Genomic DNA, 14,322 nt, shown 5'->3' with positions numbered 1-14,322 from the left:
AATCAAACTTGAAGTCTATGTGAGGACATGCAACAGTTTATCTATTAATTGAGGAATTTATCCATGAGTTAAAGAGATAAGGATGAGTTCTAATTTGAGTAGTAATTAGTTGACTCAGTTAACTGAGTCAAGTCCAGTTATAATTGATTTAAATAATTTGTTTAAATTAAGTAAGTTTAGTTAGTTAATGCATGCTTGCATATAACTGCTGCACTTCAGATAACTGAAGATTCTCTCATGAATAACTCATGCATATCAGTTCAGACAGAGACCTAGTTGAGATCAAAGAAGGGACAATGTACTATCAGTTGGATGAATATTTTTCCTATAAAGGAAGCTCATCCATGATGAGGATTTATCTTCTTCAGGACTGCATAGTTGGATTAGAGATTAGTGAGTGTGTGAAGAGGCCAATTCACACAAGTGGCTGCACTGGACCCCAATCAAAATTGCACAAAGAAATAGGAGGCTTGGAGGGTAGACCAGAGGTTATATAGAGGCCTTTGACTGTCTATGAGCAACAGAGGTATTGAAAAGAGAGTAGGATAGCTTTTGAGCTGATTCTTTTTGTAATATTGGCTATATTTCCACTTGTATGATAATACAAAGTTGAGGTTTTAGGCTGAGGCTTTCCTCGGGTAAATTCTTCTGTGTTATGTGTGATTGATTCTTTCTTATCAGTTATATCCGTTCTTATTGGTGTTGCTCATGTTCGATTAAGCCTTCGCTAAATTGTTTGTAGAAGTGGATCAAGTATTTTGCTTTAGTATATTGCATTATTAGGTGATCTACAGGTGGGAATTTCTACATTATACTACTCAACTAAACTCCTACTGCATATATTCTAGACTAGAGCTCAGATAATTGAGTTTAACTAACAATAACTCAACTAGATTGCTAAATTTTAGCAATCAACCTATGCACACCTCTAGTTATATACTACAAACTCAAATTTATTGATTTAACTAGGAGATAAAACCATGTCACTCCAGCTAACTGCAATCCAAGTCATTCTGCTGATGTGGAAAATCAAATTTCTCCATTTGACTAAGGAACAAGTCAAATGAAGCATTTTCTTACTACAATTCTAACATCAACATTGTTAGTTTAGGAAAGAGACCATGCTTTCTATATAGTCATTAGTGACCAATTTTATAGTGGAAATATTTTTACTTTCAACTTTCCTTGCTAGACCGAAAGCATACTCTAGAGATTTAGGTTCAAAGAGAGGCACCTCATGTTGGATGCTTTCCTTTAAAGTACCCATAAATAGGTCTAACAAGTTATACTTTGAAATATTCTTTACCTAAGACTCAACTTTTGGGATTTTTTAATATGCTTTGTAACAAGAACTTTTTGTCAAATATTTACCAATTGACTAAAGAATGTGTTGCTCTTAATATATCCATAACATGCTATCAATTCCTCTTCAAAAATTAACCAAGCTATAACATAATCCCTTTTTCTTTCACAAAACCATTGATACCGTACATGTTGGTCTTGTTCTAAAAACATGGATGTAATATTTACCTTTTATAAGGATGTCAATTTGTGTAGATCAAAGTATTGCTCCATCTGAAATATCAATGTTATAGTATCATTACCATCAAATTTCCTCATATCAAGCTTTGGAATGAAGTAGTTCCTTGGTGTTGACTTGAATCCCTAATGATGTGGATCTTGGATTGAAAATTCATTAGTTTGGTTTTGTGATTCAACATTTTTTCTATCCAATTTTGATAACATACTCCCCATTTGAGATTAATTATCAAAAACATGATTCTCGTTATCTTCATCATTTGCTTGGCTCTCCACATCCTTATTAGGAAGCCTCCCAAGATAACAATCACGAATTTTTATATTTATTCCTTACTATCATTCATCTTCATTTCTATTCCTTTTATCTTCTTTTATATTCCTTATTTTCATTCATCTTCATTTATTTTCCTTCTATCTTCTTTTCTATTTCCCTTTTAAGCTTTTCTTGAGAACCTCAGAAATCCACCTTTTTCAACATACTAACATCCATTTCATTAACTTTATTCTCTAATTGAGATATGGGTCAAGGATGGGCCTTCAGTAGATTTAATTGGCGTAGTAGCTCTCTTTGGAGGCATGTTGGAAAGTAAATAATAAGTTTCCTCTTTGTTACAAAAGAAAGAAAAAAAATTGGCTCTTATAATGAACAGTTAGGTCATTAGTAAGTTTTGTGCCCTAATTTGGAGAACATATGAATGGTCGAAACTTTATTGATATATCTCTTAGATTTGAGGCCTTCTATATTTGATAAATTGTTCTGCGATATTGTGATATGTAGCTTCTGCAATTCCACATGTGTGAACTGAAATTGACGTGCCAATTGAAAGGTGTAGTAACTTTCCCAAAACTTGGTGATATTTTGGACTCTTCCATTGAGAAAACTTGTATAGCATGCCACATGTCCAAGTCTTGAAATATAATTCTAGAACCTGTATCTAAGGTATTTCTATATGTCTACTAAATTTTTGAATATTTCACAATCTGAAAATTCTAGACAAGAGATAGTAAACATACCAAGTTTTCCTGTTTAAAATTTATTTCATGACTATTCACAAACCCTAGCTTTCGTAGGGTATAACTTCAAAAGTATAACAAACTAAATTTTGAAAATGGAACCATATATTCCCTGATATTTCTTCTTAATGTGGCCCAAGTTTCACTTTACAAATCCTTACAGACAAAAATTTTATAGTACAAATGAAAAACTGCTTGTTTGACATTGAATTTTGGAACATACAGAAATCCTAAGTTCCTTGGAGCATATCTCATAAAATATAGTGAACCAGTATTTGTAACTTGGACTAGATGTTCACCATGATTTCCCCTCAATGTGGTCGAAGTTTCATGGTATGGGGCCTTGCATAAAAAAAATTATATTGAAAATGTCGATGACTTGTTTGAAGCAACAAAATCCTAGGATCAAGAGATCTGATACCAAACGTTATGATCCATGTGCCTTAAAAATTATAATAAACCGATAATTGAAATCCACTTTGAGGGGGAAACATCCTTATACAATAAAAACAATAACAAGACAATATTTGATGATCTAATATTAGGTTTCTTATATATATATAAGAAAAATTATACAATTATAATAAAATGAGACCGCGAGGGGTTCTAGCCTACATAATAATATAACAATAGAAATGTAATCATTCAGTATCTAGGGCTTAATAGGGGGTTTGGGTTAACATGGGTCTTATATAGATATTAAAAAATTATCTTCCGCATTCAAAAGTCACTCCAATCTATTCCTTATGTCACACCTTCTCATTCTCAATGAATTGGCAACAAAGTAGCTGACTTCTTGGCTAACTTGGGGTGTCAGGATCAAGACATCTATCTAACAACAACATGGTCTGATGAGGTGTCATATAACTGAAATCAACCTCTATACTTTATAGTAGACATAGAAAAAGGATCCTCAATCGAGGCATTGGAAGTTGGGACGTTGGAGGTTGGGGAGGGGAACCTGCCATCCCGTTACCTCCCATCACATTTAAGATGGGGCTTGGCATGGGAAACCCTCCCCATGCAACACACATGTGAACAACATATGCCATTCTTCATTCAAATTCCAGTCATTACTATGCTCGACTGTTATGATATGAGATACCTTGCTCTCCATCTTTTCTATTATGTATGGGATTGTTCTATGCCATAGGTGAGGAAATTCACTTGAGTGTCTGATAGTAGAAGGCTTGTGTTCGATGGAAAATTCGCATAACTACGATGTAGTCAATGGGTTTCTCTTAGGCTCGAACATTGACCTTATGCTCCAGTTATGAGTTGACATGCACCTGTATTTAGGGGACCTATATTCAGGGTTTGAAGGTCTTCATCTCAGGAACTGGTCAATAAGAATGGCAAAGGATTATGCTTAGGGATGCAAGGATCGCACCTTTTAGGACGTTGATGACAACCTTGGAGTTTGACAATGCAGGAGAAAGAGGTGTATGTCTTTATGCAACTATCACAACCTCATCAATTTAGGTTTAGAGGGCTAGTCAGTACAAGGTAATTCTCCATATATAAAATTCTTCTTGTTCAACCATTTCATTCTTAGTTTTAAATTTAGCTGGTGGATGCTTGTTTTTTTTTGTAGCTCAACAGGGTTAGGTGGCAGCCTAAATTATGGTGTCTCCTAGTGGTTTTTAGACCCTACCAGGAGTCTTTCATTTGCCATTCCATTTCATTTGTCTTCCTTGGATAGTTGGATTAGAATTCTCGTAAAACCCATAACCCCCTGAGTTTTTCCTTTATTTGGTTTTCTTAGTCTCAATGCTTTGGGTCTATGGGTGTTGTGGGTAAGGAATTGTTAGACAACATTTTGTCACTGTCCCTGTTCTCCCCGTTCCATGATCCTGGAGGACCTATACAGTGAACCCCACATGCTTCCCCTTCATGAAGAAACTCCCATTGTGTCCCTCTTCATGAGTAGAACAATTCCATTTTGCATCATTTCCCAAAATTCTTCTGTTTTTCCCAGTTTACAAGACCAACGCTAATGACCAATGTCCTCCTCGTGCTGATATGCAGGGATTAAAACTGCCCATAGCGCTGATTGGAACGACTGAGCCTTGTTCCAATTGTGTCGATTCTCTTTTGAAAAGTTTTTTAAATAAGGAGTCGAAGCTTCAAGCTCTAGAAGCTTCGTAATGGAAGTCTGGTAAATGGTTGGGCCGAATGGAGTTGAGGATGCCATTTTGGGCTACTTTCCCCTTTTAGGATGGAACTACCTCAAGATATAAGACCTTCTCCCATGAGAAGAGGAACCATCTCCCATCCATTCATGCTATATAAACCTCCCCTTTTCCCAAGCACAAGCTAGTGTTAAGTGTTAATGTTGGTGTGCTAGTGCTAATTAAGTTTGGAGTAATCAACAAGTTACTCATAGTTGTGGCTCTCTAGTTGTGTGTGAGGGAGAAGTGTGAATTTGTTTTAGTGTGAAGAATAAAGGGAAGAGCCTTAAAACTATCATTGTTGAGGCTACCATGGAATTCTAACGGAAGTGTGTGGAAACCTGGATTTGTCGGAGGACAACAACAACGTCAAGACAACAGTTGTAATCTCTTCTTGATTTAATATATATGCAACTATCGATTGATTTCCTACATAATGTGTCATCTCACATGTTTATGGCTTAATGCTTATTGACTTGTTAAGTAGGTTGAATTACAATTTTTCTATTATCACGGTTGTTGTTTGTTGTTGTTTACTTGTTTCAGGTGTTCAAAGAAGGAAACGAGAAATAGCTGGAGTGAGCAAGCAAGGTCATCACCAAACAGGATAAGCGTACTAAGAAGTAGGCCCTCTTAATTGGTTCTAACCTAAGGAAATCTTCCATAGAATGTCTTGTTTATGGCTAGACTCGCTATCGGGCTAGAGGAATTGTTTGTGTCTACACTTAGAATTTTACTTCACCACAAATTGGCAACTCCGTTGGGGAACCAATCCTTCTGTTTGTTTGATTGAGAATTTCATGGTTTTGTGTGAACTTTTCTAGTTTTTCCATTTCCCTTTAGTTTTGTCTTCTTTGCTTTGCTTACTACTTTGAGTTTGAAATTCACAGTAGCAAGTCTGGTCCCAACTTTTGAATTTTTATTTTTTTCTTTGCATCCTCGCTCATCGCGCTTATTTCGCTGAAAAATCGCGCTAATCAGCCTGACATGCTAAGAAATATTTGCATCGACCCCCGTCTGGCACTTGTTGTCAGTTAGATAGTTGTGTCGATGTCTATAAGTGAAGATTAGGGTTCACCCTAGATCTTGGCTAGTGTGTCTTGCTCTCTTGATTTCTGCCTTGTAACTTGTTTAGACCATCTTCTCCCTAACTGGAAAGCTGCTTTTCATTTGGTTTATTTGCTTGTTGATTTGCCTTTTTTTTCTCTTGATTTCTTGGGTCATTGGATGGTTTGTGGCCCTAGGGCGTCTAGGTTGTCATCCATTCAGTTGATTGTGAACTCATTAAGTCAATTTGTTGGTGCATTTAGTCCTTGCATTTCGTTTATGGTCCTTCTATGGATTTGACCTTCGTTACACAAGTTTGAAAAGTTTCATTTATTTGTCTAAACATCTCATTTCCGGCATAGATCAAATTGCTTGTCTTGTTTTTGTTAAAGTCGTTGCTTCATTAGTTTGAAAGTGATTCTTTTTCATGTTTTTCATTTGCTTGAGAATCGATTGTGTCGAAACTTTTCATTGGAGTGTTTTATGAGAAATTCATTTTGTCATTTCATGAAAAGTATACAATTCTAGTTTGTTTCATCAATATGTTACGGTAGTTAGCATCATTGAATACTAGGAAATTAGGAATTGGAATGAATTTTTCATTAGTTTATTTTCTAGAAAAGTGAAGTAGTGAAAAAGCATATTGCTTTCGGTTGCTTGGTTGTTTGCATTTGGTTGTGTTTTCTACCCTCTCTAGTGTAGACAATTCATCAAATTGAAAGGGTCTTCTCTCATTTAGCTGAATTTAGGGCTTTTTGAGTCACATCGCTAAGACCTGAAAACTGAGACATAATTCAAGATAAACTTTAAAATGAACTCAATTAACCTAAGGCGCATTTGAAACCTAACGATCACACCTAGAAGGTCTAGGCTAGAGACATGTTCCAACGTCTTTAAACCTAGCAGCTATCGTTAGCTTCGACATTAGACAACGCTTTTGTGCTCCCCGTACCGTCGAGTATATAACAGGAGACCCATCTAAGCTGCAATCCTTATCCATAGGAAGTTGAGTCTGCCGCCTTGAAAACATGATACACCGAACACAACATTCGGTGAGATTGCCTGCTCGTACTTCTTGGTTTGTCGGGAGGTATTCTGCAGTTCACGGTTGCCTAGTAATCCTTTTTACCTAGGTCATCCAAAGTAGTAATTTGATCTTTTTGACTCATTAAAATTAAAAGATTGTTCGAGTGCTTGTCCTTTCGAGCTCATTTCCAATCGAAAGTGATAGATTCATCTTTGCTTCTTTCTCGACTCTTAAAACATGAAAGAGAACCAGTTTATTTATGCATCTTAAAAAATTGCTGTCCACGATCTTGTAACATCCTATTAGTCTTTTCTAGACCAAATCGTGAGTTTTCCCTAAAGTACATTTTAAAGCCTTGAAATTTATCTCTCTTTTCCTATTAACTAAGACAAGGTCATCGTGGCTGAACCATCTGGTTCACCTGGTTCCTCTTCCTCTCCTCCATCTGAAAGATTGTCTAAGGATCCTTTTCCTAAATTACTAGAGTCACTCGAGGACCAAGGTGTTGAACTTGGAATCGTTCTGAGCATTCAACCTTTGTCATCTTGTCCTCCGCCTACTTCAAATACTAGGTCACCTGCTGATATTGGCCCGGAATCTCTGGACAATCCTGTCCAGACTCTTGAGAGTTCACGGACTACTAATGGTTAGCTTGGACTGGTTATATATCCTCTGAATACTTTGTTTGACCCTATTGTGATATCATTGCAGCATTCATACAGTCCGTACGATAAGCTGAGTTTTCCTTTGGAATTATCCCCTCGTACATCTTCGGTCGTTCGTCGTTGTTTGTTCCCAACTATGGAACCCGAAGGCGAAGCTCCAATTACCTCTTCGAATCAATCAGAAATTTCTACTCCACACACTATCGAGGAGGAAGAACACCAATTTCCTCCTGAAGGTTTCCCCTTCATGGGGAGCATTCCCATCAGTGTATATTAGGATTTTCCACCTAATTATGTGACTTTAACACAGTTGGTCTCAGGTACACCTAGTTCCTCATCACTTTATCACAACCATGTTTGGGCGTCTAGCACTATGCCTACTACAGGTCCGTTCATTTTGAACCTGACCTCCCAACAGGCCATTACCTCAGTCCTGGTGCAACCCACCATTCTGAACCCTCTTGTCTCATCTGTCCTAGTCACCCGTCCGGTTCAACTGACGGTCTCGAGGCATGTTGCTGTCAATTATTCGATCCCTCTAATAAGTGGACAAGTTGTGCCACCGCCTAGGGGGCATAATTTAAGTGTTTCTATAATGTCAGACACAACTAATGTGAGTAGCTCACAGGCTCACATGGTTGGGATGAACCAACCTTCTTCTGGTGTTATCCAAAACCCTGCTGGTCCTGCTGGATCAAGCAATGTCTAGTACCAATAGGTCCAAAATCTCGTTGGTCTGTCTGGGTCAAGAAATTTCCAGTATCAACAGCCTTATGAGGCTCAGGTTCACTACCCAACTCCTTATGTTCCATATGGTTCTCAAGGAATGGTTAATCTGCCTTACATCCTTCAATCTGGGTAGTATGTTCAGCTTGGTCCATCCACTTTTTAGGGTGGCTATGGCCAGATACAGTTCAGAAATTTTCCAGGAACTGTTCAAGTACCTCTACAGCAACAAGGAAAACATCTGCAGCAAGGGCCATCCACGCAACAACAGGTGTAGATGATACTGCAGCACGGACAACTGCAACAATTGCAAGGCAACCCTCGCAACAGTTACAACAAACCATGCAGCCACCAATGCAATATGCTCCACAAACCTCCCAGCCTATGTCTACGCAAGGCCAACCTCTGCAGCTGCAGGGACAACCTTTGTAGCTGCAAGGTCAATCCTTGTAGTAGCAAAGCCAACCCGGGCAACAACAACCCTTATATACATATCAACGAGGTCAACCCTTGCAAGGACAAGGCCAGGGTCAAGTCCTGCAGCAACAGGCCAAAAATCCTAATGTCCTAGGGCAACAGGTACAAAATCCTTTTGTCCAAGGGTAGCTGGTCCAAAATCCCTATGTCCAAGGGTAGCAGGTCCAAAATCCCTATGTCCAAGGACAACAAGTGCATAATCCTTATGTCCAAGGACAACAGGTCCAAAATCCTCTTGTTCAGGGGTAGCAGGTTCAAAACCCGTATGTTTAGGGACAATAGGTGCAATATCCATATGTCCAAGGTCAATAGGCTCAACACCCTCTTAACTGTATTTTGCTTATCAACAACCTATGGTTGGACAGTTCCAAGGTGTTCAAGGTCAAAATCTTCCCTACGGCTAAGGTAACATACAGTGGGGGCAGAATCAAATTCCATATGGCCAAAACCCTCCACTATGGGGGAAAAATCCTAACCAGAAGGGATGGGCTCCTCCAGTTGGGCCCGCTTATTGACCTCCAATGCCTTTTAATACTCATTTGTCGTTCTTGGCCACACTAGAGTTTCCAGATGTGTCTCGACTCACGAAAGATCCAATTCTTCATTCACCATATTGTCCTTCAGTTCTGTCTAAGATCCCGAGCGATTGTCCTAAGTTTGATGGGAAAGCAAAAGAAGATCCTCAAGCCCTTGTGATGACATATCACCTCTGGTGCTCTTCTAATTCCTACGTTGAGGTTTCTATTCGTCTCCGTCTTTTCCAACAAACCCTTACAAGTGCTACAACCAAGTGGTACATCGAGCTCCCTCGAAGTACTTACCTTGACTTCAACTCTTTAGCCATGGCTTTCCTCGCACATTTCCAGTTGCTGTTTCGCTATGAAACTGGCACCTATTTGCTCACATCGCTTAAGAAAGATACTGCGATGCACATCTCCGATCACATCCATGAATGGAGAGATAGACGTCACCTGATCAAATTTGAGATTTTTGATCAGTTGCTCACTGAATGGTTTACCAATTCATTCGACGCTCCAATTGCTCGTGATATAGCTATGGGTGGATGTGTTACCGAAGAACAAGCCATTGCTCGTGCCCAGTACTTAGATCTCATTTATTCTCAGTCTGACACTTTGTATGAGTTATTACCCGATGCTCCGCAGCCATCATCCAATCTCGCGACATCGAAGTCACATGCTACACCTCTTGTTGATGGAGTAATTGGTTCAGTGTCCCAGACCCCTACAAAACCTTCTTCCAAACAGAGGCCAGTCTCGAACACTGCTTCCAATAGTTCCTCCTAGAATCCACCTAGCCCTAGTAAAACCTCAGAGGTCCACGCTATCCAGTCTACCATAGCAGACAAATGCTCGAAAGATAAGAAGAAAGGCAAAGGTAAGGGTAAAGTCATTGCCCCAAAACAGGGTCCTCCCAAGTCGTCTACTGGTGATTCTTCACTACGGAAGCCTAAGTATTTGTGCCTCATTTGCGAGGAGGATCACTATACTAAGGATTGTCCCCGACAGTCTGAAGTTAGTCATTTTCTCAAAGGGACCCCAATTGTCCTTAAAGAGTCGTTTCCATCTCAGCAAACTCAAATGGTAGACCAACCCTAATCATCTCCTTCCTCAGGATCTCAAGTGTTCATGATGAGTACGCCTATTAATGTGGCTACTAAATCAAAAGATTATCAAACTCCTGCTCCGACAACCAGGAAGGAGAAAGAGGCCCCCCCTTCTTCTTTAGCCCTGAGTTCTGGCCCTCTTCATATCGAGTGCCCTAAGCTTGATTATGCCATTCGACCACCTTCTCAAGGTGTGCTAAGGAAGTCCTCGTATAATCCTAATGCTTGAGCCGCTCAACACTATAATATTGTTAAAGATTTGGCTCAGGCACCATCATCTATGTCTTCTCTCGAGGTACTCCAAAGCTATCCGTCTTAGCGGAAATCCTTGCTGTCGGCTATTGGGGGTATTGATCCTACCAATTCCAATTTGATATGTTTTGATCTAGAAAACCATGTTCCACGCCTACCTCATCAGATTGCCTTTCTCATTCAGGTAATCATCAATGAGAAAACCATTCATAGGACTGTCATCGATGAAGGTGCTTCTACCTGCATCATGTCAGTCGCTTGCTAGAAGGAAATTGGTTCTCCTACTTTGAACCAATCCCCTAACACATTGGAAGCTTTCGACGAGTGCAATTCACGACCCTTTGGTGTCTTACCCAACCTTGCCATTACTTTGGAGGGAAAGATAGTACACGTCAAGGTAGAGATTGTTGACGCTAATCTCAATTATAATCTTCTGCTCGGACAGAGCTAGACCCATGCCATGCATGCTGTAGCCTCCTCCCTATTCTGCGTGACTCGTTTTCCCTGTCAAGGGAGGATCGTCACAGTCAACCAACTATCTTTCTTTGCCTCTTCCTCCTTGGATGACAATGTTCTGTATGTCAAGCACACTGGAGCTCCTTATGAGAGTGTGGGGGCAGGACTTTTTAAAGATTCTACCTTGATGGGAATATTTCACTCCCACCTCCTCATGTTGCCTCTGTCAACATGATCTCGGTCAAATATGATCCTTGGGTCATACCCTCACCGGATCTTGTTGATTCCTGGGGCGAGGTTATGCCACTTAGTCCTGTCGAAATTAATTACGTGGAAATTGTTTCGGCCTCAAGTTCCGTATCCTCTGATTTTCCTGTTTCGAGGACTTCCCTCGATACGTATTCTCAGTCCCCGTGGCTTGGTGCTTCGGAATCTCTTGGTCCCTTAGCCGAGACTTTTCTTGCTGACGAGAGTATCATGGAAGTAATGTCTCTGGAGGAACCACCTTGGAACGATACTCATCATCGTTCCTCGTTCTTACCTCGCCCTACAATCATGTCTACTTGTCTTGAGGAGTTCTCTTTTCAGCTTCCTTCCCTATCGCTTCAAGCATCGATCATGACTCATGAAGTATGGTCGGATGGAAATTTGGGCAATATTACCCAAATGATGCCAATTGATATTTCTGTCAAGCCTGGTACCGTTAAAAATGTCCATATCGGGGTAACTTGTTCTCCGGATGAGATCAATATCGATACTTGTCTTTTTCAAGAATTCTGTGATGTGTTTGCGTGGTCATATGAGGAAATTCCTGACATTGATCCTAGCATCTTCATGCACGAAATACCACTGGTATATGGTAAATGGTAAATGGTAAAAAATATTTACTTTTCCCTCCTTTTATTTAGTTTTTCATAAAATGTTAGGGTTTTTGAGTATTTTTGACCTATTTTTCCTCGAGAATTGGATAATGCACTTTACCTTTTTTGCGCAATGGTATGTGATGGATGTTCGACAATGGTGTCAAGTCACGTTTTAGTTCTTTTCTTGACTCGTAAAACTCAAATGAAAATATTTTCAAGTATTTTTTCCCTTTTGACTCGTAAAAGAGAAGAAAGTGGGGGGTTTGCTTTCAAGCTCTTTTCCAACTCTTTAAACACGAAAAGATAGCCGAAACCTTGTCATTTCAAACTCGTCAACAGATGTGAAACGTCATGCGCCCAGTATACGTTTACCCCTTTTTTGGGCTGGGATGAACTATTTACGAAAAAGGTACTCCTTGACTGAAATGGTCAAGTGGTTCTCTCCAGTATCGTTTTCTACCTTTTCGGGCTCGAGAGACACAAATGTACGAAAAGGGACCATGTGGAGTTTTCTTTTTCGTGTCTTTTTCAAACTCTCTAAACATGAAAAAGATACCAAGTTGCACCTTTGTTGGACTTGTTAAAATATTAAATGACATCGGATTCGTCACCATGACGAACATGAGCTTCTCCTTCCTAGGGCTCATTAAACTTACTAGGTCAGATTCATCCGAAGGATGAAATTACAGTGCAAGCATATGTTATCCCCTTCAAGCTTGTGATTAAAAAATAATTGGGGTACCTGCCAGGAATGGTGGGGGAAAATTTGGAAATCTAATCAGTTGTGTCAGAAGCTCACTCTTGAACATGACACTTTCTGCTTCGTGTCGGGTTGGGATATCCTCCTTTTTATCGTTGACCTTCCTGGGTTGGGCCATTTATTTTTGCCTTCCATTTGATCTTTGTCATGTCATCATGACCATCGATCCTATGGATCCAAAAGCTGCCAAACTTCTAGTCGTGTAGCTGATATGTTCAAGAGTTTTCCTTCTATAGTTACACTTACCCCTGATTCTTTGTATCATCCAAAATCATTTTGCATCCTTTAGTCTCGTGTCGATGATGTGGGATACATTATGGCCCTCCTTTGACATGGTCACTCCCTATGGCAAGTTCTTCACACTCGATGACAAGTTCACATCATTGGCTTTCGATTGAGTGATTTCACGGGTGTTCGACTACAGTTCATTTATTCACATTCTGTGAATTATATTGATAGTACCTTGAGGACCATTGTCATTATTGGTGGTTTCTCTCGGGCTTGTTAACAGTTTACATCATTGGTTGGTAATCAAGAGATTTTCTAGCATTTTCGATGTCAACACATCTATTCACATGTTAGAATTTGTACTTTGGTCGGGTCATGTTGGAGCGCAAGACCCTGGGCTCAGATTACAAAAGTCCAGGTTGCAAGGCAGTGTGATATGATCATGTTGATATACATGTCTCTCTCAGATGGATGGTTGTGACCATACCATGAGTTTTCATATGTGATCCTTCTCATTATTGGATGGCTATGACCATACCTTGGTTTCGATATGATCCTCTTTATCGGATGGCTGCACCGATTCCTAGATCCATTTGCATGACCTTTCTCTGGATGGCTGCGTCCATCCCACGATTCATATATAATTTGATAGATTTTTCAGTTATGTATATGTATCTGTACTTGCTTGCAGGTTTTCCGGCGACAGACTCTGGTTCCCCGCACTGATTCATAAAGCATTTCATCCCTCACTCTAGTTCGTCCTTCACGCTTTAGGGGGCATTTGTTACACAACATTTTGTCACTGTCCTTGTACTCCCCGTTCCATGATCCTGGAGGACCTCTACTGTGAACCCTACATGCTTCCCCTTCATGAAGAAACTCCCATTGTGTCCCTCTTCATGAGCATAAAAATCCCCTTTGCATCATTTCCCAAAAATCTTCTATTTTTCCTAGTTTACAAGACCGGCGCTAATGACTAGTGTCCTCCTCGCGCCGATATGCAGGGATTAAAATTGTCCCTAGCACCGACTGGAGCGACTGAGCCTTGTTCCAGTCGCGTCGATCCTCTTTTGGAAAGTTTTTTAAATAAGGAGCCGAAGCTTCCAGCTCTAGAAGCTTCGTAACAAAAGTCTGGTAAATGGTTGGGCCGGATGGAGTTGAGGATGTTAGTTTGGGCTCCTTTCCCCTATTAGGATGGAACTACCTCAAGAGATAAGACCTTCTCCCATGAGAAGAGGAACCATCTCCCATCCATTCATGCTATATAAACCTCCCTTTTTCCCAAGCACAAGCTAGTGTTAAGTGTTAATGTTGGTGTGCTAGTGCTAATTAAGTTTGGAGTAATCAACAAGTTATTCATAGTTGTAGCTCTCTAGTTGTGTGTGAGGGAGAAGTGTGAATTTGGTTTAGTGTGAAGACTAAAGGGAAGAGCCTTAAAACTATCATTGTTGAGGCCACCATGGAATGCTAACG

This window comes from Pinus tabuliformis, chromosome 5_1 (assembly GCF_031772625.1).
Source record: "Pinus tabuliformis cultivar Carrire ecotype Pingquan chromosome 5_1, CPIR1, whole genome shotgun sequence".
Classification (NCBI taxonomy): domain Eukaryota; kingdom Viridiplantae; phylum Streptophyta; class Pinopsida; order Pinales; family Pinaceae; genus Pinus; species Pinus tabuliformis.
This window is presented reverse-complemented; position numbering follows the sequence as displayed.